This window comes from Chiloscyllium punctatum, chromosome 31 (genome assembly GCF_047496795.1).
Source record: "Chiloscyllium punctatum isolate Juve2018m chromosome 31, sChiPun1.3, whole genome shotgun sequence".
Lineage (NCBI taxonomy): Eukaryota > Metazoa > Chordata > Chondrichthyes > Orectolobiformes > Hemiscylliidae > Chiloscyllium > Chiloscyllium punctatum.
In genome coordinates, this window is record NC_092769.1 from 65,366,149 (window position 1) to 65,394,132 (window position 27,984).

The 27,984-nt window shown below is 48.7% G+C and overlaps 1 protein-coding gene across 4 annotated transcripts in view; it reads left to right on the top strand.

The window, feature by feature from the left end:
• Positions 1-27,984, top strand: part of LOC140457003 (pyruvate carboxylase, mitochondrial-like) — a 1,063,875-nt gene that overhangs the window by 248,778 nt on the left and 787,113 nt on the right. The gene's annotated exons all lie outside the window — the stretch shown is intronic.

The following is a 27,984-nucleotide window of genomic DNA, read 5'->3' on the forward strand; positions in this document are numbered from 1 at the left end:
CACCTAACACTACGGACAATTTACCTAACCTGCACATCTTTGGACTATGAAAGGAAATCAGGAAACCCCATGCAGACACTGGGAGAATGTGCAAACTTCCCTGAGGTGGGAATTGAACCCCGGTCTCTGGCACTGTGAGGCAGCAGTGCTAACCATTGTGCCACCGTGCCACCCCACGAATCTTCGTGGATATTATCTGGGCATTCTGGCCTGTTGTTGCCCATTCCTAATTGCCCCTTGAACTGAGTGGCTCACTAGGGGCCATTTCAAAGGATCAACTTTGTCACCCAGAGGGTGGTGCGTGTATGGAATGAGCTGCCAGAGGAAGTGGTGGAGGCTGGTACAATTGCAACATTTAAAAGGCATCTGGATGGGTATAGGAATAGGAAGGGTTTGGAGGGGTATGGGCAGGTGGGACTAGATTGGGCTGGGGTATCTGGTCGGCATGGATGGGTTGGACCGAAGGGTCTGTTTATGTGCTGTACATCTCTATGACTCTATGGGCCATTTCAGAGGGTCGTTACGAATCAGTCAGGAGGCTGCAGGTCTACAGTAGGCCCAGACTGGGCAAGGAGGGCAGATTTCCTGAACCAACTGAGTTTTCTTCACAACAATCTTATTGTCTTATCTTCCTCTTTCGGAGAATAGTTTTCCGAGAATTTTAATTCCCGATTTTGTGATCCCCATTTACATTCTACCTCTGCAGGATGTGAACGTGTGTACCCACAGCACTGAGCTGTGGCCTGTGGAGAGTGAATCCACAGGCATTCACAGTAAGCTGTCAGTAAGGGGAGGTGGTTAATCCTCACAACCCAGTGACATGAGAGTGAAGAAGCAAAGAGGTGGGTTAGCAGTATAGGTGTGGGGAGGAACCTTTCAGAGTAAGTCAGCAACATACAGCCCAAGTATGGAATCTGAAATCACTGACGAGTAAAATAAAAATTCAGGAATAAACCTTCAGCAATGAATCATAGAAACCCTGTGATGCGGATAAAGGCCATTTGGCCCATCAACTCTGCACTGGCCCTCTGAAGAGCATCCCAACCTGACCCACCTACATTTCCCGTGGCAAATCCACTTGGTCTGCACACCCCTGGGCACTATGGGACAATTTAGCATGGCCAACCCACCCTAACCTGCACATCCCTGGGCACTATGGGACAATTTAGCACGGCCAATCCACCCTAACCTACACATCCCTGGGCACTATGGGACAATTTAGCATGGCCAATCCACCCTAACCTACACATCCCTGGGCACTATGGGACAATTTAGCATGGCCAATCCACCCTAACCTGCACATCCCTGGGCACTATGGGACAATTTAGCACGGCCAATCCACCCTAACCTGCACATCCCTGGACACTATGGGACAATTTAGCACGGCCAATCCACCCTAACCTGCACATCCCTGGGCACTATGGGACAATTTAGCACGGCCAATCCACCCTAACCTGCACATCCCTGGACACTATGGGACAATTTAGCACGGCCAATCCACCCTAACCTGCACATCCCTGGGCACTATGGGACAATTTAGCACGGCCAATCCACCCTAACCTGCACATCCCTGGGCACTATGGGACAATTTAGCACGGCCAATCCACCCTAACCTGCACATCCCTGGGCACTATGGGACAATTTAGCACGGCCAATCCACCCTAACCTGCACATCCCTGGACACTATGGGACAATTTAGCACGGCCAATCCACCCTAACCTGCACATCCCTGGGCACTATGGGACAATTTAGCACGGCCAATCCACCCTCACCTACACATCCCTGGGCACTATGGGACAATTTAGCACGGCCAATCCACCCTAACCTGCATATCCCTGGGCACTATGGGACAATTTAGCACGGCCAATCCACCCTAACCTGCACATCCCTGGGCACTATGGGACAATTTAGCATGGCCAATCCACCCTAACCTGCACATCCCTGGACACTATGGGACAATTTAGCACGGCCAATCCACCCTAACCTGCACATCCCTGGGCACTATGGGTAATTTAGCACGGCCAGTCCACCCTAACCTGCACATCCCTGGACACTATGGGACAATTTAGCACGGCCAATCCACCCTAACCTGCACATCCCTGGACACTATGGGACAATTTAGCACGGCCAATCCACCCTAACCTGTACATCCCTGGGCACTATGGGACAATTTAGCACGGCCAATCCACCCTAACCTGTACATCCCTGGGCACTATGGGACAATTTAGCACGGCCAATCCACCCTCACCTACACATCCCTGGGCACTATGGGACAATTTAGCACGGCCAATCCACCCTAACCTGCATATCCCTGGACACTATGGGTAATTTAGCACGGCCAATCCACCCTCACCTACACATCCCTGGACACTATGGGACAATTTAGCACGGCCAATCCACCCTAACCTGCACATCCCTGGACACTATGGGTAATTTAGCACGGCCAATCCACCCTAACCTGCACATCCCTGGACACTATGGGACAATTTAGCACGGCCAGTCCACCCTAACCTGCACATCCCTGGACACTATGGGACAATTTAGCACGGCCAATCCACCCTAACCTGCACATCCCTGGGCACTATGGGGCAATTTAGCACGGCCAATCCACCCTAACCTGCATATCCCTGGACACTATGGGTAATTTAGCATGGCCAATCCACCCTCACCTACGCATCCCTGGACACTATGGGACAATTTAGCACGGCCAATCCACCCTAACCTGCACATCCCTGGACACTATGGGTAATTTAGCACGGCCAATCCACCCTAACCTGCACATCCCTGGACACTATGGGACAATTTAGCACGGCCAGTCCACCCTAACCTGCACATCCCTGGACACTATGGGACAATTTAGCACGGCCAATCCACCCTAACCTGTACATCCCTTGGATTGTGGAAACCGGAGCACCTGGAGGAAACCCCACACAGACACAAGGGGAAGAACATGCAAATTCCACACAGACAGTTGCCCGAAGCTGGGGTTGAACCCGGGTCCCTGGCTCTGTGAGGCAGCAGTGCTAACCACTGAGTCACCGTGCCACTCTTACTCTCTCATTCTCCTTTCTTTCTTAATTCTCTGTTTCTGATCTTGCAGCCCCACCTTCCTTCCTCAGAGGGCATTTAGTAACACGGGTCACCTTGCAGAAATCCATTGCTTCATTCCCGACTAGGGGAGGTGATAACCTGGTGCTATCATCGCTAGAATATAAATCCAAAACTGAGAAAGTGAGGACTGCAGCTGCTGGAGATCAGAGTCAAAACGTGCGGCGCTGGAAAAGCACGGCGGGTCAGGCAGCATCCGAGGAGCAGGAGAGTCGACATTTCGGGCATCAGCCTTTCATCAGGAGTCCACATTCCCGATGAAGGGCTTATGTCCAAAACGTCCACTCTCCTGCTCCTCGGATGCTGCCTGACCTGCTGTGCTTTTCCAGCGCCACACCTTTTGACTATTTATTGGCTAATTTCTGGGGACCTGCGTTCAAATCCCACCGCGGCTAATGGTGGAATTTGAATTCGGTAAATGGATGATTCTGTGGAGGAAAAGGCTGTCGTTTGAGCGGCACTTGAATACCTTGGGCCTTGGGCTTGTACTCACTGGAGTTGGGAAGAATGAGAGGTGGGGGGGATCTGATTGAGGTGCATGAGAATGTTAAAGGGGATTGGGAAGGTGGATGTTGGCCAGGTACTCCCCCTTGTGGGGCAGCCTCGAACAAGGGGTCACAGGCACAGAGTGACACGGGGATCGGTCCAAAACTGACCCGAGGAGAAACTAATTCTCTCAGAGGGTTGTGAGTCTGTGCTAGTTACTCTCCCAGAGCGAGGTGCAGGCAGAATCACTCGACAGACTCAAGAAGGGAATTGGTATATTTCTGATGGGAAGTGGGATAAAGGGCGATGGGTATCAGGCAGGAGAGTGGAGGTGGGGCCAGAATAAGATCAGCCATGATCATGTTCAGTGGCAAAACGGGCTCGAAGGGCTGAGTTGCCTACTCCTGCTCCTAATTCCTGTCTAATCCTGAATTAAGAGTCTAATGATGACCCGATTGTCAGAAGACCCATCTAGTTCACTTCAGGAAGGACATTTAGGTGAGGGTATCTGCCATCCTTACCCAGTCTGGCCTACATGTGACTCTGGGCCCTCATCAGAAGTGGGTAACTCTTAACTGTCCTCCGGGGAATTAAGCTGGGTCATAACTGCTGTCCTAGCCAGCGATGCCCTCATCCTGTGAGTGGATAAGGAAAAGACCTTCGTGTTCAGGTTTCAAAAGCGGTCTCTGGTGGGAGGCTCTGAGTTTGGGTCCCACTCACTAGCCAGTTTGTAAATCCTTCTCCGAGTACAGTAAGACCAGGTGACTGTCTTGTGGTAGAGTGGCCCTCATCAAGCTTCAGCCTCCGGTGGTCTGTTCCATCAGCAGCAAGCTGTGGAGGCAGATGTGCTGTCTGTCGAAACCAGGGATCCCATGTGTCATTCTCACCTGGTGAATCGATGGTGACAGTCACAGCCATCCTGTCTGCTCCTCTCCTGTACCCGGGCTGCTGCCTGTACCTGGGCTGGTGCCTGTACCCTGGCTGCTGCCTGTACGTGGACTGCTGCTTGTATGTGGGCTGGTGCTTGTACCCGGGTTGCTGCCTGTACCCTGGCTGCTGCCTGTACCCTGGCTGCTGCCTGTACCCGGGCTGGTGCCTGTACCCTGGCTGCTGCCTGTACGCGGGCTGCTGCTTGTATGCGGGCTGGTGCCTGTATCCGGGCTGGTGCCTGTACCATGGCTGCTGCCTGTACCCGGGCTGCTGCCTGTATGCGGGCTGCTGCTTGTATGCGGGCTGGTGCCTGGACCCTGGATGCTGCCTGTACCCGGGTTGCTGCCTGTACCTGGGCTGGTGCCTGAACCCAGACTGGTGCCTGTACCCGGGCTGGTGTTTGTACCCAGACTGGTGCCTGTACTCGGGCTGGTTCCTGTACCTGGGCTGGTGCCTGTTCCCGGGCTGGTGCCTGTACCCGGGCTGGTGCCTGTACCTGGGCAGCTGCCTGTACTCTGGCTGCTGTCTGTAGAGGTTGCTACAAACCCATCTGCATTCATATCTCCTGTAGCCCTGGGTGAGCTGTGCTGGCAGCTGTTTGGCTGCTGGTGCCACCCATTTGTCAGCAGACGTGAAGATGAGGTAATCACATTTGACTCGTGCATCTCAAGGCCTGCGTTGTGGGCAGCCCACGGTACTGTGGAAGGGTGGCAGCGAGGCTCTCGCTGCCTCTGTCTCTCCTCTACCCCTGCCCCTTGCATGCCCACACCTCCCCTTCTCGCCTCTGAATGCCACCCCCACGCGCCAGAATGCCATCTCCCAAACGTCCTGGGGGTCCTCCACAAGGTGCAACAATAATTAGGAAATCTAATAGCGTGTTATCATTTGTTTTGAGGGGATTTGAGGACAAAAGTCAGGATGCTTCAGTTCCAAAGGCACATGGGAGACCACATCTGGTGTACTCCACACAGTATCTCTTCAGTCTCATTATTGAAATGTCCTTTTGCAAACAATGAAGACTCAAGCTTGGTGGGCCTGTGTGGTACAAAGACAAGGAGAGGGTTAACTGAGTTTAGTATGCTCACTGGATGCTCAGTTGTCTGATCTTTATGGCAATCTTTGCTCCTGATAATTCTGACAGTATCAGTGTTTGTTGAAGCCGGCAGTCCATCCGACTAGACACAGGATTTATTATCTGAGACTGTTGAATCATCAGAAAGTGTGGCACAGATTTCACATCATTATTTGCAACAGAAAGTAATCCCTATAGATGTTCTGTGTGCACAGCTACTGTGTTCCTTCTCTGTCAGTGGAATGTTTGGACTATTTTGGCGAAACTCTGCTTTGGAAATTAATTTGTCGTGATGATTACAACTGCAGTAACAGACATCTTGAGGAAAGCGTGTTTGCAAGACATCAGATCTCCAGCATCTCCACATACATTTGAAAGGCACACACACATAGTCAGAGACTCATGCAAATGCATTTGTACATGGAGATATCCACACAGGCAGAGAGACGTGTGTACAAGAGATGTGCTCACACAGACCCACGCAGACATCTGCTGGGACATGGCCCACACATCTAGAGATATGCACACACAGATGTTCACACATGCAGAGACACGCACATAGATGCGCACATAGGAGCAGACAGATGCAGAGACAAGCGTGCACGCAACATGCGTGCATCCATGCAGAGACCTACAAACACACGGTGATCTGCACACGTAAGCAATGACATGTACACATGCATACGTGCAGAGACCTGCAAAGACACAGGAGAAACAAACACACACTGGGGCAGAGATGCAGTGACACGCATGCATGCAGAGACATACGCGCACACAGATACACGTATGCAACATGCAGACACTCATGCTCGCACACAGATGTGTGCACACATGGAGAAGGCGTGCACACAGACAGAAATGCATGCGGTATCCTATGGTCACATATTCAGATGTATCCCATATAGACAGCTGCAGAGCAGTCTTAGACAAACCTGCATGGGAGAACACACACACACACATAAACGCGCGCACACACAAACATATGCACCGACACAAAGGCGCACCTACACAAACACATGCACACACAAATGCGCACACACATGCACACGCATGTACACATGCACACGCACACACACATGCACACGCACACACTAACACACGCACACACACATATGCACACGCGCACACATATGCACATACACATGCACACGCACACACTAACACACGCACACACACATATGCACACGCACACACATATGCACACACACACACATATGCACACACACATGCACACGCACACACGCATACGCACACGCACACACACATGCACACGCACACACGCGTGCACACCCACACACACGCACACACATACACACGCATATGCACACGCACACACACGCGCGCACGCACACACACACACACACATGCGAGCATCTGTGCATTCTACTTGTCTGCTTTCCTAGACTGTTATTTTCCAAGCTGGGGACGTTGTAATTGTTTATGAAGCCGATTTCTGTTAAAGTTCAAGATGAGGGAACTTGGTAATGGATCTATATAAAAATGAAGTGAGAAGGTTTTTGTTCAGTGTGTTTATTGAATCACATCTGAAAGCGTTGGTGTAATTATTCCTCAGCATCTCAACTCACCAACTGAAATTACATTTGCTTTCTCCATTCATCTTGCACATCACTGCCAGGGTATTGGCTGGTTTGTTTGTGGTTGGAATCAGTCGTATCATAGCCAGAGCAGACAGCATGTCATGAGGGTGACGCGACAGCTCAGTGGTTAGCATTGCTGCCTCACAACACCAGGGACTTGGGTTCGATTCCACCCTCGAGCGACTGTCTCTGTGGAAAATACGCGTTCCTCGTACATCTCTGAGGGGAATTCCTCCCACAGTCCAAGGACGTGCAGGTTATGGTGGATTCGCTGTGTGGAATTACCTTTATGGGATTACCGCCATGGGAAGTACAGGGATAGGGTGCTGGGTTCGGGTGGAACGCTGTTCAAAGGGTTGGTGCAGACTTGATGGGCTGAATGGCCTACGTCCACACTGTAAGGATTCTATGAATGTGATATTATTGTCTGGTAACATCAGCCCAAAACTACAAAGTATTAATTAATAGCTAAGAGCTGGACGAGTTCAGGCTGGAGGTTGGTATGATATCAGCTGGCATTTATATAGCTTCTTTAAAGTAGTCAAACAGCCTAAGGTGGGCGAAAGTGAGGACTGCAGAGGCTGGAGGTTAGAGTCGAGACTGTGGTGCTGAAAATGCACAGCAGGTCAGATAGCATCCAAGGTGCAGGAGAATCGATGTTTCGGGCATAAACCCTTCATCAGGGATGCACAAGCACGTTGGAGTGGCTCAGTTAGCTCAGCTGGATGGATGGCTGGTCTGTGACGCCATGCCCCCCAGGTTCAATTCCCACACTGGCCAAGGTTATCGTGAATGTCCCACCTTGTCAAGCTTGTCCTCACCTGAGGCCTGGTGACCCTCAGGTTAAACCTCCACCTGTCCTCTCTTCCCCCTAATGACACCATGGTGCCTTGACCTTTCCCTTACTAAGCAAACGTCAAAGCTGAGCTATTTAGGTGGGACAGATACCCAGAAAGGTTGGTTTTAAGAAGTTTTAAAGAATCGGCAAGAGGGAATCAGAGAGGGAATTCCAGAGCTCAGGACCCAGGCAGCCCAATGCCGGAAAGACTTTACGGATGAGATCATTCTCTCGAGGGGTATTGGTGTCAAGACTCAGACTCACTGCCCTTTGAACTGATTGATTTGCGTGACCATTTCGGAAGGCAGTTCAGAGTTTGGCCACGTTGCTGAGGGGTCTGGGGTCACATGGAGGCTGGACCAGGTAAGAGCAGCAGATTTCCTTCCAGAAAAGGCCATTCGTGAACCAGGTTGGGTTGTAGAGGTCTACAGCATGGAAACAGGCCGCTGGGCCCAATCTGCCATGACGCCCATTTTCACAATTCAAACTGGTCCCATTTGCCTGTGTTTGGTCCATATCCCTCCATACCTGTCCCATCCCATGTATCTGTCTAAATGTTCCTTAAATGATGAAGTTGTACTTGCTTCCACCATTACCTCTGGGTAGAAGGCGTTGCCCCTTTGGACCCTTTTGGATCTCTCTCCTCTCACCTTTAACCTAGTTTTAGATTCCCCTACCATGGGGAAAAGCGGTCGGCTATCTACCTTATCCATACCCGTCATGATTTGCGAGACCTCTGTAAGGTCACCCATCAAGTCTCCTACACTCCAGAGAAAAAAGTCTCAGCCGATCCAAACTCTCCCTATAACTCAAACCTTCCATGTTGCATCCTAGTCAATCGCTTCTGTACTCTGTCAAGATTAATAATGTCCTTCTTCTAACAGGGTGACCAGAAACGCGCACAGCACTCCAGAAGAGGCCTTCCCAAGTCATACCTACCTACAATAAGATGCCCCAACTCCCATACTCAGTGCTATGACCAAGGGAAGCTGAAACCCTTCGTCACTAACCTATCCACCTGTGAGCTCCACTTTCAAGGAACAATGAACCCGTGCCCCTCAATCTCTTTGGTCTATAATACACCCCAGGGCCCTACCATTGACTGTCTAGGTCCTACCCTGGTTTGCGTTACCAAAATGCAACACCTTATCAAAGTTAAAACTCCCATCTGCTATTCCTCTGCCCATGGGCCTAGTTGACCTCTGCATTCCCAGATACCCTTCGTCACTGTCCCCATCCCACCAATCTTGCTGTCATCTGTAAACTTACCAACCGTGCCTCCTAAACTTTGTGACAGCCGATGGGAGTTACTTTACTGAAACTGGCTTTTAGTTTGAGATTTCTGAATTGACCTTGAATTCGCACCGGCTGGGACCTGGACCCAGTATCATGAAGATATACAGCATGGTGAAAAAGGCCCTTCAGCCCTTTGAAGTCCGTGCCATGCCAGAAACAACCCTCCCACTATAGTAATCCTGCCTTCCGGTGTTTGACCCACAGCCTGGAATGCCTCGGCACATTCTAAATACTTTTGAAATGTTACGAGTGTTTCAGACTCCACCATCCTTACAGGCAGTGAGTTCCAAATTCCCACCTCCCTCTGAACGAAAAGAAAATGCTCTTGCATCCCCTTGAAGCATCTTGCCCCTTAAATCTTTGCCCCCCTGGTCGTTGATCCCTCCATCTTCTAACTCCCATCAAGATTTGAACTATGTTGATTTCTCTTCAGTTACGGAACGGAAAAATGTCCAGTCACTGAATTTTAAAAGCTTACACTTTACTAACAGCAAAGGTACAGCAGTAACAGATGGAAAATCAAGGAATAACGTTGTGATTGATGCTCCAAGTACATCAGGTTTTTTGTACGCTAACCAGGGGTTACTGGAAGGTTCTGGAAGATAGGGCAGCACGGTGGCTCAGTGGTTAGCACTGCTGCCTCCCAGCGCCAGGGACCTGGGTTCGATTCCAGCCTCAGGCGACTCACTGTGTGGAGTTTGCACGTTGTCTACATGGGTTTCCTCCCACAGTCCAAAGGTGTGCAGGGCCAGGTGAACTGGCCATGCTAAATTGTCCATAGTGTTAGGTGCATTAGTCAGAGGGAAATATAGAGTACGGGAATGGGTCTGGGTGGGTTACTGTCCGGAGGGTTGGTATGGACTTGTTGGGCTGAAGGGCCTGTTTCCACACTGTAGGGAATCTATATTCTATATATCACAATGTGTGACATAGAACATTGTTCCATCAAGGGGATAGTTTCTTCCTGTCTACTCTCATAATTTTATCCATCTCAAGCATGTTCTTGTCAGTCTCCTCTGCTCGAGAGAGAAAACAGCCTCAATCTGTCCAGTCTCCCTTTGTCACTGAAACTCTGCCGCCCAGGCAATGTCCTGGTGAATCTCCTCTGCACCTTATCCTGTGCTGTCATGTCCCTCCAAGAATGTGGATTCCCCAGAGTGTTACTGGCCCGTTGATGCTCGCCCATTGATGTCCCTTTGATCTCCCAAGTGGAAAGGGAAACACTGCTATGGAGAACATAAATCCGAGAGATTACTTCAAAGCACACTTTCCAATGACACGAACTGTCTGACATGAAACGTGCCTGTTATTGTGTCGAGGATACCACATACTGAAGAGAGAAATGCTTACCTCTATTGTGTAACTTGGGCAAGAAGCTTTGATAAAGTTGATAGAATCTTATTTACTCCAATGTGGAAGGGAGTCCATCCTGAGAGAGAGAGAGAGAGAGAGAGAAAGAAAGAGGGGGTCTGAGAGGGTGTATGCCCAAGAGAATGTTTGTTTATGTGGGTGTGAGACAGAGAGTGTGTGTTTATGTGGGTGTGAGACGGAGAGTGTGTTTATGTGGGTGTGAGACAGCATGTGTGTTTATGTGCGTGTGCAACAGAGAGTGTGTGTTTATGTGGGTGTGAGACAGAGAGTGTGTGTTTATGTGGGTGTGCAACAGAGTGTGTGTTTATGTGGGTGTGAGACAGAGTGTGTGTTTATATGGGTGTGCGACAGAGAGTGTGTGTTTATGCGGGTGTGAGACAGAGAGTGTGTGTTTATGTGGGTGTGAGACAGATAGTGCGTGTTTTGTGGGTGTGAGACAGAGAGTGTGTTTATGTGGGTGTGAGACAGAGAGTGTGTGTTTATGTGGGTGTGAGACAGAGAGTGTGTGTTTATGTGGGTGTGAGACAGAGAGTGTGTGTTTATGCGGGTGTGAGACAGAGAGTGTGTGTTTATGTGGGTGTGAGACAGAGAGTGTGTGTTTATGTGGGTGTGAGACAGAGAGTGTGTTTATGTGGGTGTGAGACAGAGAGTGTGTGTTTATGTGGGTGTGAGACAGAGAGTGTGTTTATGTGGGTGTGAGACAGAGAGTGCGTGTTTATGCGGGTGTGAGACAGAGAGTGTGTTTAAGCGGGTGTGAGACAGAGAGTGTGTGTTTATGTGGGTGTGAGACAGAGAGTGTGTGTTTATGCGGGTGTGAGACAGAGAGTGTGTGTTTATGTGGGTGTGAGACAGAGAGTGTGTGTTTATGTGGGTGTGAGACAGAGAGTGTGTTTATGTGGGTGTGAGACAGAGAGTGTGTGTTTATGTGGGTGTGAGACAGAGAGTGTGTTTATGTGGGTGTGAGACAGAGAGTGTGTGTTTATGTGGGTGTGAGACAGAGTGTGTGTTTAAGCGGGTGTGAGACAGAGAGTGTGTGTTTATGCGGGTGTGAGACAGAGAGTGTGTGTTTATACGGGTGTGAGACAGAGAGTGTGTTTATGTGGGTGTGAGACAGAGAGTGTGTGTTTATGTCGGTGTGAGACAGAGAGTGTGTGTTTATGTGGGTGTGAGACAGAGTGTGTGTTTATGTGGGTGTGAGACAGAGAGTGTGTTTATGTGGGTGTGAGACAGAGAGTGCGTGTTTATGCGGGTGTGAGACAGAGAGTGTGTGTTTAAGCGGGTGTGAGACAGAGAGTGTGTGTTTATGTGGGTGTGAGACAGAGAGTGTGTGTTTATGCGGGTGTGAGACAGAGAGTGTGTGTTTATACGGGTGTGAGACAGAGAGTGTGTTTATGTGGGTGTGAGACAGAGAGTGTGTGTTTATGTGGGTGTGAGACAGAGTGTGTGTTTATGTGGGTGTGAGATAGAGAGTGTGTGTTTTTGTGGGTGTGCGACAGAGAGTGTGTGTTTATGTGGGTGTGCGACAGAGAGTGCGTGTTTATGTGGGTGTGAGACAGAGAGTGCGTGTTTATGTGGGTGTGAGACAGAGAGTGCGTGTTTATGTGGGTGTGAGATAGAGAGTGCGTGTTTATGTGGGTGTGAGACAGAGAGTGTGTGTTTATGTGGGTGTGAGACAGAGAGTGTGTGTTTATGCGGGTGTGAGATAGAGAGTGCGTGTTTATGTGGGTGTGAGACAGAGAGTGTGTGTTTATGTGGGTGTGAGACAGAGAGTGTGTGTTTATGTGGGTGTGAGACAGAGAGTGTGTGTTTATGCGGGTGTGAGATAGAGAGTGCGTGTTTATGTGGGTGTGAGATAGAGAGTGCGTGTTTATGTGGGTGTGAGACAGAGAGTGTGTGTTTATGTGGGTGTGAGACAGAGAGTGTGTGTTTATGCGGGTGTGAGATAGAGAGTGCGTGTTTATGTGGGTGTGAGACAGAGAGTGTGTGTTTATGTGGGTGTGAGACAGAGAGTGTGTGTTTATGCGGGTGTGAGATAGAGAGTGCGTGTTTATTTTTCTTCGTTTTTGCTGGGGGACGTGTCAGGAAGCACTTTTTCACTCAAAGATGAGTGGGAATCTGTTTCTCCGTTTGTCCTCCCCTTCTTTCCCCAACTCTGTTTGGGGCTCCCATTGTAGTTTGACAGAAAACCCTCAGACAGTAGTCTTTCCCCACTATGCCTTGGTGGAAGCTTACCCAAGCGTTAACGTGTTGCTTGGAACATAGTCCAGGGACTTGGAATGTGCCAGTCTGCAACACTCTGTCATGGCCAATTCTTTCCACTGGAAGACCGACAAAGTTTGGGCAGACCAAAGTGCGTTGATGGTCCTCCAGATGCAGTCGGTGTCTCTCTCGATGTGTATCCCGGGGAACAGTCCACAGAGCGCAGAGTTCTGCGTCACCGAGCTGCTCGGGACGAACCTCGATAAAAACCACAGCATCTTTCCCTGGACCTCCTTTGTAAAGGCACGATCCAGCAGGAGATGTGTGACAGTCTCTTCACCAACGCAGACACGTCGAGGGCAGTGTGCAGTGGTGCTACCACCAGCTAAGCTGTGCCTTGGTGCTTGTTGGACAGTTCTGGTGATGAAGCCAGATGTTGTTGACAATCTGCTCAGGGAAACCACCCAACAGGGTCCATCCTGTCCTTTCCTTGTAGGGTCTCGAGGACAGTATGTGCTGACCACTGCCTGATGGAGTTGTGCTCAAAGCTGTTGTCTTTCACAAACGTTTCCACAAGGGACTAGTGGTATAGAGCCGTTCGGTTATTTGGGAATGTTCCACGGCAACAAGGCCAGGCCCTACCCTTCATAACACTGGGGACGGATGGAGCCTCAGTACATAGTGACGTTAGTATCCCATGCTGAATGGTTGAGCAACTATGGTTTAGTGATAGATTTAGGCCAGATATCAGGGGTAGTTTCTTTACTCAGAATAGTAGGGGTGTGGAAAGGCCTCCCTGCAATGGTAGTAGACTCACTGACGTTAAGGGCATTTAAATGGGCATTGAACATACATACAGGTAACAATGGAAAGGTATAGGTTAGATGGGCATCAGATTAATTGGCGCATCATCGAGGGCCAACGGGCTTGTACTGCGCTGTAATGTTCTGTGTTCTATGGTTGGTGCCATGCTGTGGACGGGTAGGGCTTTAAATTACTTGAGGCTTACACCAGCGAAGGTGGAGGCGGGAGGAGTGGTGGGTCGCTTATCGGTGGGACGTGAGCTTCACGGGATAGCTGTTGTCCATCCCTGATTGTCCCTGGAGAAGGCAGAACGGGAGGGTTGAGGGGGTGAGTGGGTGTTTGGGAAGCCTCTCACATCCACTCAGGTAAAGTCAGGCCCACCAACTAGGCTTGTTGCACTGTGCTGTCACCGATTCAGGACCTGTAAGCCTTCCTTTGGAAGGGATGTATATCTATCTGTGCCATACCCACACAAGGGGATGTATATTTTAACAATCTGTCTAGTGTTGTGTCCCTCTCCCTCCTGAGACAGAGAAAAGATTTGTGAGTCTGTGAGATAGTGAGTGTGCACGTGTGAGAGAGTGTGTGTGGGTGCTGTGTGAGAGAAAGGGTATGTGTGTGTGTGTGCTCAGCTATATCCTCAGTTGGAGTGAGATTGAGGAAGGTAAAGGTGCAATAATGGACTGTGGTCTCAGACCTTCTTGCAGCTTTAGCAGGGACAGGAACCAGATTGGAGAGATTCAGAGATGGAATTGGGAGCAACCCGGGCGTTCAGGCAAAAAAATTTTTTTCTGAACGATGGATCATTAAATCTTCATTCATTTTAAGAGGAATTTGTGAACTCGTTATGTGTTTTGATTTGCTGATCGACCCCGCCTTTCTGCAATAAAGTCTCACAGCCTCGGATACGGCTGCTCCCAGTCTCAGAGAGAAACTCCATACACTGTCCCAATCTATCCCGGACAGTGAGCTGTGTAACTACAGATGTGGTGCAGCATGGCCAGAGACCAAGGTACTGAGGATTGAAAAGCTAGTGTTACCTGCAGCAAACATGCCCAGAAATCTTAAAGTAGCAGCAGAGGTTGATGGCCTCAAATTCTTGTTGTTAGATTGTTAGAGAGACCCAGATAATGTTCTGTGGATCTGGGTTCGATTCCCCTTCATTTAGATTCACTCAAAAGCAAAATCCAGAATTAAGAGGCCTATGACAAGTGCTGTTGATTGTGGGATAAACCCCTCTGTTCACAAATGTGCTCTGGGGCAGAAAACCACTGTCCTTACCTGGCTCCAGACCCACCAGAGTGTGGTTGACTCTTCATCACCACTGCGAATGGATTTAAAATAAAACAGTTTTCATAATGCCGCTGAAGTCAGAAATACTCCCAAGACACCACGGCAAGGAGATTCATTGTGAAAGGACTTAAAAGTTAACATAGCACCTTGGGTAGTGTTGGAGAACGCAGGGACCTAGGGGTTCAGGGACATAATTACTTGAAGTTTGCATCATGCGTAGACAGGGCGGTTAAAAAAGATGCTTGCCTTCATTGCTGTTATCTTTGAGTATAGGAGGTGGGACATCATGTTGAGGTTGTACAGAACATTGGTGGGGCCTCCTCTGGGGTACTGTGTCCAGTTCTGGTCACCCACTTATAAGAAGGACACTATTAAGCTGGAAAGGGTTCAGAAGACATTTACCAGGACGTTGCCGGGAATGGAAGATTTGAGTTCTAGTGAGAGGCTGGATAGGCTGGGACTTTTTTCACGAGAGTATGGGAGGTTGAGAGGTGACCTTATAGAGGTTTCTAAAATAGTGAGGAGTATCGATAGGGTTAATGAAAGGTGTCTTTTCCTCAGGATGAGGGATTTCAAGACTGGGCCACATTCTCAAGGGTGAGAGGAGAGAGATTTATAAATGACGTGAGGGGCAATGTCTTTACACAGAGAGTGGTTTGTGTGTGGTATGAACTTCCTGAGGAAGTGACGAATATGGGCACATATGCAATGTTTAAAGGATACTTGGATAAGTACAGGAATAGGAAGGTTTTGGAGGGACATGGGCCAAGCGCAGGCAGGTAGACTAGTTTAGTTCGGGATTACGTTCAGCATGGGCTGGTTATAACGAAGGGTCCGTTTCTGTGTTGAATGACTGTATGACACTCTCTATGTCTCTCTCTCTCTCTCTCTCTCTCTCTCTCTAGAACATAGAACATAGAACAATACAGCACAGAACAGGCCCTTCGGCCCACGATGTTGTGCCGAACTTCTAACCTAGATTAAGCACCCATCCATGTACCTATCCAAATGCCGCTTAAAGGTCGCCAATGATTCTGACTCTACCACTCCCATGGGCAGCGCATTCCATGCCCCCACTACTCTCTGGGTAAAGAACCCACCCCTGACATCTCCCCTATACCTTCCACCCTTCATCTTAAATTTATGTCCCCTTGTAACACTCTGTTGTACCCGGGGAAAAAGTTTCTGACTGTCTACTCTGTCTATTCCTCTGATCATCTTATAAACCTCTATCAAGTCACCCCTTATCCTTCGCCGTTCCAACGAGAAAAGGCCGAGAACTCCTTTGACAGGGAGCACTGCTGGCAAGGCAGCATTCCCACAGCCTAGAGTAGGTGCCATGGTCCATTGAACAGGCCTTGAAGCCTCAGACCTGGTGGACAAAACCGAGAGCACGAGAGGCCAGGGCTGGTGGAGTGCAGGGGAATCCACAAGGGTTGCATGTGGGGAATGTGTTTCCCTGAGGGAGAGTCTAGAACCTTGAAGATAAGGGGTCTCCAGTTGAAGATGGGGCTGAGGGGGGCCCTCTTCTCTCAGAGGGCCGTTGGCATTTGTGAGGGGGGGTTGGCTGGATTTTTGATTGACAAGTCAAGGGTTACAGGAGGCAGGCAAGAAAGAGAATTAACACCACAGTTGTTCGAGCCGTGATCTTTGAGAATGGTGGAGAAGTCTCAGTTGGTCGCCTTAAGGAGTTGGTAACAAAGATGGGGTCATTCAACAGAAATGGGTGTCACTGGCTGGGCCACCATTTAGAACATAGGGAATATAGAACATTCCAGCGCAATACAGGCCCTTCGGCCTTCGATGTTGTGCCAACCTGCGAAGCCAATCTAGAGTCCATCTATCCTACACCATTCCATTCTTGTCCATGTGCCTATCCAATGACCATTTAAATGCCCGTAAAGTTGGCGAGTCTACAACTGTTGCAGGCAGTGTGTTCTACGCCCCTACTACTCTCTGAGAACCTACCTCTGACATCTGTCCTCTATCTATCACACCTCAACTTGAAGCTATGTCCTCTCATGCTAGCCATCAAGATGTGAGGAAAAAGGCTCTCACTGTTCACCCTATCTTATCCTCTGATTATCTTACATGTCTCAATTAAGTCACCTCTCAACCTTCTTCTCTCTAACGAAAATAGTCTCAAGTCCCTCAGCCTTTCCTTGCGTGACCTTCCCTCCATACCAGGCAACATCCTAGTAAATCTCCTCTGAACCCTTTCCAAAGCTTCCACATCCTTCCTATATTGCGGTGACTAGAATATCATGTAATACTCCATGTGCGGCCGCACCAGAGTTTTGTACAGCTGCAGCGTGACCTCATAGCTCTGAAACTCGATCCCTCTACCAATAAAAGCTAACACACCGTATGACTTCTTAACAACCCTATCAACCTGGGTGGCAACTTTGTGGGATCTATGTACATGGACACCGAGATCTCTCTGCTCATCTACACGACCAAAAATCTTACCATTTGACCATTACTCTGCATTCCTGTTACTCCTTCCAAAGTGAATCACCTCACACCTTTCTGCAGCTTATCTATGTCCCTCTGTAACCTACAACATCCTTCGACACTATCCACCACTCTACTGACCTTAGTGTCATCCTCAAAGTTACTAACCCATCCTTCTACACCCTCATTCAAGTCATTTATAAAAACGACTGAACAGCAGTGGACCTAAAATAGATCCTTGTGGTACACCACTAGTTACTGATCTCCAGGATGAACATTTCCCATCAACCACCAAATCCCATGGCTCCGTATTTTGTGCAATAGCCAACCATGGGGAACCTTATCAAATGCCTTACTGAAATCCATATACACCACATCAACTGCTTTACTCTAAACCACCTGTTTGGTCATGTTTGTGAAGCATGACGTACCCTTCACTAAACCATGTCGACTATCTGTAATCAACTTATTCCTATCAAGTCGATAATTACTAGGATTGTCTCTACTTCCCTTCTTGAACAGGGGAACAACATTTGCTAACCTCCTGTTTTCTGGTACTATTCCTGTAGACAATAACAACATAAAGATCAAAGCCAAAGGCTTGGCAAACTCCTTCCCAGCTTCCTGGAGAATCCCAAGATAAATCCCATCCGGCCCAGGGGATTGATCTATTTTCACACTTTCCAGAATTTCTAACACCTCCTCCCTTTGTGAACCTCAATCCGATCTAGTCCAGTACCCTCGACAGCATTGTCATTTTCCAGTGTGAATTCTGATGAAAAATGTTCATTTAGCGCTTCCCCTATCTCCTCTGACTCCACACACAACTTCCCACTACTGTCCTTGATTGGCCCTAATCTTACTGTAATCATTCTATTATCCCTTATATACCTATAAAAAGCTTTAGGGTTTTCCCTGATCCTATCCGCCAACAACTTCTCATGTCCCCTCTTCACTCGTCTTAGCTGTCTCTTTAGGTCTTTCCTAGCTACCTTGTAACTTTCAATCGCCCTAACTGAGCCTTCACCTCTCATCCTAACATAAGCCTTCTTCTTCCTCTTGACGGGAGATTCAACTTCCCGAGTAAACCCCGGCTTCTGCGCTCAACAATTTCCTCCCTGTCTGGCAGGTACATACTTATCAAGGACAGGCAGTAGCTGTTCCTTGAACAAGCTCCACATTTCTATTATGCCCATCCCCTGAAGTTTCCTTCCCCATCTTATGCATCTTCAATCTCGTCTAATCACATCGTAATTGCCTTTCCCCCAGCTATAATTCTCGCCCTGCAGTATTTATCTATCTCTTTCCATCGCTGAAGTAAACATAACTGAATTGTGGTCACTGTTACCAAAGCGCTTGCCTACCTCCAAATCTGACACCTGGCCGGGTTCATTCCCCAGTACCAAATCCAATTTGATCATTTATTGCCCAAAGGGCAGTTAGGAGTCAACCACATTTGTCAGTAGTCCAGGTAAGGATGGAAGTTTTTTTCCCTAAAGAACATTGGTGAACTTGATGGCTTTTTCCTGACAATTAGCAGTGGTCATTATTAAAACAAAACTCTTAATTCCAAATTTCTAATTGAATTCAAGTTCCACAACTTGAGATTCAAACATAGTTCTGCAGGACTTCTCCTGGATTTCTGGAGTAATAGTCAAGTGTTGTTATCACTAGAACATCACCTCCCTGTGCAATGGAATTCGAGAGGCTGGATGGGCTGAGACTCCCTTCCTTGGAGCATAGGAGCTTGGAGGGGTGACCTGTTAAAATCATGAGTGGCATAGATAAGGTCTTTTCCCCAGGGTGGGGGAGTTCAAAACTAAGGGGCATAGGTTTAAGGTGAGAGGAATAAGATTTAAAGGGGACTTGAGGGGCAACGTTTTCACAGAGAGGGTAGTTTGTATGTGGAATGAGTTGCCAGAGGAAATGGTGGATGCAGGTACAATATTTGGACAGGGACACGAATAGGAAAGGTTTAGAGGGATATGTGCCAATTGCAGGCAAATGGAACTAATTTGGTATGGGAAACTCTGGTGCTCATGAATGAGTTGAGCCAAAGGGTCTCTTTTCATGCTGTATGACTCTGGAACCTCCCCTCTGCAACACAACTTCATAGTGTAAAACGACTTCAGTAAACTGAAAACAGTTGCACGTATGCACGTGTAAAAATCTTCCAATGTTTGCATTCGGGCATTTGAAGCTGCACTGTCAGTATAACCCACCCCCTGCGCCCCCCCCCCCCAAGCATACCTCATGGCTAGACCCTCAGAGACGGTCACCCCCATCCCAGTCTCAATCAGCGAGGTCTCAGTGTGAATTTAGGTGGGATTGCAGCATCCTTTAGTAATAAAGTCTTAATAAAGCCCCTGTCTCGAAATTCCACAAAAAAAAAATAATTTCTCCATCAAAAAGGGAAAACTCCAGCCTCCGTAATTGGAATAAAAATCGAATTAAATCAGGATGATAACTTCAGGGTAGAATGCCTGAGAAGAGGTATAAGCTCAGAATTAAGATTTTTAAAATACAATTCTTTCTTTGTTGACTGGATAAGGGCATTGCTGGCTGGACCAGCGTTTGCTTCCCGTCCCTAATTGCCCCTTGAACTTTCTCAGCCATTGCACAGGGCAAGTTTACAGTCAGCCATCTAACTGGCGTCACATGTCGGGACGGACTGGGTAATGGCCTTCCCCAAAGTGATTAAATGAACTGGGAGGTGTTGAGGTCATCGTTGCTGAGACTAGTTTTCAAGCGTGGAATTCTGTTCCTTCACTAAAAGAGTTGTGATTTCAGCTACTGTCGTTGGAGGAAGTGAACTCCTCTTTCCCAGAGCAGGGCCACTGGATCGCTGTGCCAGTGATATTTCCACTCTGTCGCCCTGGGGAAGGTGACAGTGATCTTCTTCCTTGAACCCCTTGCAGGACTTGGGGGTCAGTCCAGAATGTGTCAGCGAGCTCCAAGTGTTTTGAGACAGGATCAAGTCAGATGGTGAGTAGCGCAGAGGGGAGCTTGCAAGGAGGGGGGGGGGGGGGTTGGCAATCCCGTGTACCCGCTGCCCTCGTTCTTCTGGATGGTAGAGGTCATGGGGTTTGAAAAGTGCTGTCTTACGGAGCCTTGTAGAATGTCTTACATCTTGGACACCCAGCTGCTGCTGAGCGTGGGTGGTGCAGGGAGGTGGATGTTTGTGGATGTGACACCAGTCAAGCGGGGGCTCCTTTATCTTGGTGGGTATCGAGTGTTGTTGGAGCTGCACCCACCCAGGTGGCTGGGGAGCGTTCCATTACAACTCCTGAATTGGGCCTTGCAGAGGGTGGACATTGGTCTGGGGGACAAGATCAGAGCGGTGCTGGAAAAGCACAGCAGGTCAGGCAGCATCCGAGGAGCAGGAAAAAATCGACGTTTCAGGCAGGAGCCCTTCATCATGAATGCTCTGGGGAGTCAGGGGGTGTGTTGCTTACTGCAGGATTTTCAAACACCCTGCCCTGCTCCTGTTGCCATAGCATTTAGATGACGAAACTTCACATTAGGTTAGAATGTGGCAGAGTTCATACTGACCTAACCCCTTAACCCTGAACATGGGAAAGTATGGAGGTATGATCTGGAGAAGCCGGTGTTGGACTAGGGTGTACAAAGTTTAAAATCACATAACACCAGGTTATAGTCCAACAGGTTTATTTGGGGGCACTAGCTTTCGGAGCATGAAGGGCAGCGCTCCAAAAGCTAGTGCATCCAGATAAACCTGTTGGACTATAACCTGGTGTGGTGTGATTTGTAACTATGAAGGTATGAGGAGCAATATGGCTGCGGTGGATTGGGAAATTATGTGAATGGGCAATGGTTAGTATTTAAAGAATTACTGCATGCCAACAACAGTTCAACCTATCCTAACGTCACCAGCATGTCCCCACCTCCCCCATTATCTACAGCTCCCCCGACAACGCCCCCTCCCAGTCCTGAAGAATGGTTACACCTGAAATGTTGACTTCTCCCCCTCCTGATACTGCCTGACTTCCTGTGTCCCTCCCCCTCCTGATACTGCCTGCCTTGCTGTGTCCCCCTCCCCCCTGATACTGCCTGCCTTGCTGTGTCCCTCCCCCTCCTGATACTGCCTGCCTTGCTGTGTCCCTCCCCCTCCTGATACTCCCTGCCTTGCTGTGTCCCTCTCCCTCCTGATACTGCCTGCCTTGCTGTGTTCCCTCTCCCTCCTGATACTGCCTGCCTTCCTGTGTCCCTCTCCCTCCTGATGCTGCCTGCCTTGCTGTGTTCCCCCTTCCTCCTGATACTGCCTGCCTTGCTGTGTCCCTCTCCCTCCTGATGCTGCCTGCCTTGCTGTGTCCCTCTCCCTCCTGATACTGCCTGCCTTGCTGTGTTCCCCCTCCCTCCTGATACTGCCTGCCTTGCTGTGTCCCTCCCCCTCCTGATACTGCCTGCCTTGCTGTGTCCCTCTCCCTCCTGATACTGCCTGCCTTGCTGTGTTCCCCCTCCCTCCTGATACTGCCTGCCTTGCTGTGTCCCTCCCCCTCCTGATACTGCCTGCCTTGCTGTGTCCCCCTCCCTCCTGATGCTGCCTGCCTTGCTGTGTCCCTCTCCCTCCTGATGCTGCCTGCCTTGCTGTGTCCCTCTCCCTCCTGATGCTGCCTGCCTTGCTGTGTCCCTCTCCCTCCTGATACTGCCTGCCTTGCTGTATTCCCCTCCCTCCTGATGCTGCCTGCCTTGCTGTGTCCCTCTCCCTCCTGATGCTGCCTGCCTTGCTGTGTCCCTCCCCCTCCTGATACTGCCTGCCTTGCTGTGTCCCTCTCCCTCCTGATACTGCCTGCCTTGCTGTGTTCCCCTCCCTCCTGAGGCTGCCTGCCTTGCTGTGTTCCCCTCCCTCCTGATACTGCCTGCCTTGCTCTGTCCCTCTCCCTCCTGATGCTGCCTGCCTTGCTGTGTTCCCCTCCCTCCTGATGCTGCCTGCCTTGCTGTGTCCCTCTCCCCCCTGATACTGCCTGCCTTGCTGTGTTCTCCCAGCCTCCTGCCTGTCGGTTTTGGATTCCAGCACCTGCAGGTTTATTTTAACCACTAACCTTGTGCGGGGACCAGAGGAATATGCAATATTGAGGTTGATTCACGAAAGATACTTTTGACCTTGCCGCACGAAGGAGTGAAGCAACTGCTGCGTTTATCTGATGAAGGATCTTTAATTACCCCAAAGCAATTTAAAGATATAGAGATGTTGTACACTGATCGATAATGAACCTCCCCGTTTCTCTTTGGTGAGTTAACCTAACCTGCCATCGAGCAGCAAAGAGGTAAACTCACTGGGTACGTAAAATCGAATCAAGCTGAGAAAGCATTTTATGGTTGAAAATGGAGTTAGTCAATGAATACAGACAGGTGCTGACCCAGATAACAAAACTGTTATTACTGTATGTGTGTGTGTGTTTGTGTGTGTGTGTGTGTGTGTGTGTGTGTGTCATGTGTGTGTGGGTGTGTGTGTGTCATTCACCCCCTCCCCCATTCCATCCAATCGCAGATGATCTCATCTTGGCCTCAACTCCACTTACCTACCCTGTTACCCAAAGCACGTCAACCTTATGGGACGATACAGTAGCTCAGTGGTTAGCATTGTCTACCTCACTGTGCCAAGGACCCGGGTTCAATTCCAGTCTTGGGGACCTTTCTCTCTGTCTGGAGTTTGCACGTGCTCCCCACACCTGCGCGGGTTTCCTCCAGGTGCTCCAGTTTACTTCCACAGTCCAAAGATGTGCAGATTTGGGTGGATTGGCCCTAATAAATCGTCGTGTAGTGTCCAGGGATGTGCAGGCTGGGTGGACTAGCCATGGTAACATGTGGGGTGTTGGCAGACAGGATAGTGGGGGTGTGAATGTGGGAGGAAACCAGAGTGCCTGGCAGAAACCCCGTGACAACAAGGGGCAAACTCCCCCACAGTTACCTGAGGCTGGAATCGAACCCCAGGTCCCTGGCGCTTTGAGGCATCAATGCTAGCCATTGAGCCCATCCTACGCTAATTTCAGTCCATTTGAAATAATGTCTTAGGAGACATTTGTGAGGAAGTATTCTGTGGTTTGTTAACCCTGTCCATGAAGAGGGTTCTAATTCCCTTCTTCGGTCACCTTCCGGGAGTTCAGATTCAGTGGCTTTTGCATTGCGGATCGCCAAAATGTGGAGTCCACACCATCTGCTTCCAAAGCTTTTGACATTTAACCTTCTGAGCTCCAGCCAATCATGGCCTCTCAATGCAGCAGGCGCCAGTTCTCGAAGTTAGCTCTTGCCCCCTCATTCCGAACACACCGCAATCTCTGCTTCACGTTCCTGGATTGATTGCTGCCTTGGTCCTGTTGCGAAGTTGGGTAGTGTAATTCCAGATTGGGAGGCAGGAAGTTAGCATTTGGTGTTTGTAAAATGTTAAAGGGGGGGAAAGCATTGCGTGGTCCCTTTAAAAGGCGGCGCTTTTTTCTGTGCTGAGAGATTAAAATGGATGTCTGTGAGCAGCAGCTTGAACATTTGCCAGTATACAGAGAGCCCAAACTGAAATATTTGTATTGAAAGGCCCGTACAATTAGAGGCCAAGCATCAATTTTAACCAAGACAACAGGTTTTTGAATTTAGCCGTTCAATTTGAACCAGGTACTTAGATACCAAAAACCAATTAAATTTAAATCTGATAGTTTTGACAACAGAGGGCCAATCCTATTGTAGAAATATTGGTATGTCATCTCGAGTATAAGAGAAAGGGGGCAGTTGGACAAAGCCCCTCAGAATCAGCTGCCATCCCCAGTAGCTAATGGCCCTGAGCTCTCAAGAGAGAATCGTTGGCTCTTACAGCCTCCTCTGTGTCTTTGAGACAGCACCATCTAAATAACAACGGTCCCAATGACAGAGAAGACATTCCTGACAGAAGGATCAACAGAGAAAACACAGAACATTCCGGAAGACGCATAACCTCGTTACAATTTCAAGAGACTAAATTCATTTTTTTTGTGTGTATGAGTGGGACTCATATTTACTGGAACAGCACACCGTTAGAATCTTGCTTTATTTAGGACTGGTTGATAGATAGACGGGGTTTATTCGGTTTGTTGATCGTTTCATGAATTTGTTCACAGTTAAGAGTTAGATGAAGAAATTGTAATTGTTGAATTTAAAGTGAGTGTCAGGGATTTATTGGAGCTTTTGAAAAGCAAATTGCACCATTTTCCACACTCCGTTTTACAGATTATAGGGTGAGGTGCTCCTCTTTGGGTGTTTTGGTTTTGGTTCCCAGAGAGCGGGGGTCCATCGCCGCTTGACAACAGCCCCTGGGTTGGCACTCAGCAGATTATTGGAAGTGTTTGGAACTGCAGTATTCCATTTAATTACCCGTGTCCAGTGGGAGCTTTTGGGCTTTGTTTGTTCGCTGCCTTTGTGAAGATTTTAAAAGCTGCGCCTCAGGCATTATGGCATAAAAGCTGGAGCCATCTAGGGTCCTAGGCGAGTGAGTGGGTGGCCTGGCAGTGTGCCTGGCCATGGATGAAGCGAGTGGCCAGGTTAGTTCAGAGCTTGTTGCTTCAACATTGATCATCAATTACTGTTTGCACTGAACAGTGTTCATTTACCTGTTAAATGTTAAATCAGTCTCTCAAGTTGTATTACCCTGAGCTGTTCTCTCCTGGGGGTGTATGTGCTGCTATCTGTGAAGGTCTGCTGGCCTGCAGATAGTTTATTGCTCTAAGCTGGTGTACAATGAGGAAGGAATCTCTGTTCAGTCCCTGACTCTTACTTCGTTCACCAGGCTAGCAGGGACAGCAAAAGGTACACTGCAGTTCATGGCAGATGGTGACATACTGTCCAAATAAGGTCCAAAATGGGTCTCTTAGCTCTCAACCGCTACTCCAGATTGTAAACTCTTGTCCTGAAATTGTTTCCTTTTCTTTGCATTTTGTTTTCTCATTCATCCATTATCTTATCCGGTGGTAATTTAGGAGATCAGAGGATCAGTGATAGAGTCGGCCTGTGCTCTCTGAAGTTAAGATGGATGAGCATTGATCATTGAAATTTGTCGTATTGCTGAGCATTTGACAAGGTGGATCCTGAGGGACTGAGCTGGAAAATTTAGAATCGGGGTCCACAAGATGAGAACTCATCAGCTTAGGACTGAGATGTTTTGTTCAGTCAAAAAAGCAGGCATTGGACAAACTTCACTGTGTTGATATCAGGAATCAGTAATAAAACCGAAAATGGTGGAGGGGTGAAGGGGGGGGGGCAAAGGAAAACTCACTGCTTTTCTCATGCCCTGTTTCTTTTTGGTGTCTGGCTTTTCCATTGCGCTGGGTTAGCTCAGTTGGCCGGACAGCTGCTTTGTGACACAGAGTAATACCAACAGCACAGGCTGAGGTTAAGGTGAGAGGGGAAGGATTTAAAAGGGACCCGGGGGAGGAGGGGGGGGGGGCAACCATTTCACACGGAGGGTAGTTCAAATGTGGAACGAGCTGCCGGAGGAAGTGGTAGATGCAGGTACAACACTTAAGACGACATTTGGACAGATGCATGAATTGGGAGAAAGTGAGGATTGAAGATGCTGGAGATCAGAGTTGGGAAGGTGGTGCTGGAAAAGCACAGCAGGTCAGGCAGCATCCGAGGAGCAGGAGAATCGACGTTTCAGACATAAGTCCTTCATCAGGAATGATTCCAGATGAAAGGCTTATGACGTGAACTGGGAAGGTTTAGAGGGATATGGGCCGAATGCAAGCAAATGGGACTACTTTAGTTTGGGATATCTAGTTGGAGTGGACGTGTTGGACCGAAGGGTCTGTTTCCGTGTTTTATGACTCTATGACTGAGTTTACCATGACAGGACACTCCCTCTCATCTCAGGTTAAAGCAGTGCTAGTCACCTCTGTTTAATGAAAGCAGCCCTGCAGTGCAGCCCGGTGACTTTACCCAGTGTAGGTAAATTAGCTGAGTTGCATGCACAGCAGTCTGCAATGCAGAGTTAAACCAACAGTGTGCGTTCAGTTGCTGTACTGGACCATGAGACTCCTGCCCCTTCTCAACCTTGTGTGAGATGCCGTGACCCTCAGCTTGAACTCACTGCCAGTTGCCTCTCTCTAATGAGTCGGTCAATGATGACTTGACTTTAAGTTTTCTATCTCTCAATCTTGCCTGAATTCCACCCTATTTCAAACCCTCCTTTAGTCATACAGCACGGAAATAGACCCTTCAGTCCAAGTTATCCACGCTGGAAAACTTTCCCAAATTAAACCAGTATGAGTTTAGCCCATATTCCTACTAAACCTTTCCTATAAATGTATCTGTCTAAATGTTTTTTAACTCTAACTGCATCTACCACTTCCTCTGGCAGCTCGTTCCAAATATGCACCACCCTCTGCATGAAAAAGTTGCCCCTCGGGTCCCTTTTAGATCTTTCTCCTCTCCTTAAAAATATGCCCTCTAGTCTTGGACTCCCCTACCCTGGGGAAGGAGCCCTTGGCTATTCACCTTATTTATGCCCCTCATGATTTTATAAACCTCCATAAGGTCACCCTTCACCTCCTACCCTCTGAAGAAAAGAGGCCCAGCCTAGCCAACCTCTCCTCATCACTCCATTCCCAGCAACATCCTTGTAAATCTTCTCTGCAACTGTGCCATTCAAGATCGGAGACGGTTACAGAGTGTGGTGAACTCGGCCTGGACAATCACAAAGGCCAACCTCCCATCTATAGACTCCATCCATTGGGCCCACTGTCAAGGAAAGGCCGCCAGCATTCTCAAAGATCCATCCCACCCTGGCAATGTTTTTCTCCAACCTCTACCATCGGGGAGAAGGTACAGAAGCCTGAACACACGCACCAGCCGGTTTCCAAACAGTTTCTACCCTCCTGTTGTTAGAATACTTAATGGACTCACAAACATTCGCCTGTCCCTGTGTTTTTGCCGCTGTTTACCTATTATTTACTATCTATGCTACTTAACTCTGTAATCTGCCTGGATTGCTCGCATTTTTCACTGTGCCTCGGTACACATGACAATCAATTCAATTCAATTCTCTGAACCCTTAATAATATTTAATTTAATTACATCCCTCCTACGGCAAGGCGACCAGCTCTGTACACAGTATGCCAAAAGTGGCCTCTCAAACAAACCTGTACAACCTCAACATGACAACCGACTCCTTTACTCAATGGCCTGAGCCATGAAGGCTCAATGAGGCATACTAAACACCTTCAACCTGTGATTTAATTTTTAAAGAACTATATACCCCTGAATGCCTAGGTCTCTCCATTCGATAACACTACCCAGGGCCTTTACCATTAACTGTATAAGTCCTGTCCTTGTTCGTCTTACCAAAATTTAATACCTCCTTGTCCCACCCAGTGCCTACTCAAACAGATCACACCTCTGGCATTTCCCAGTTTTACAGGAAGGCCTGAAGCCTGTTTCTGGTTAGTTGCTGCACGGCCGGCTGAGTTTTGTTTTCAATCCCCTTTCTGTGGCAGCGTTCCAAAGTCACGAATTCCGCCATGAAATAACTCCACCTCATCTCTTGTCCTTGGAAG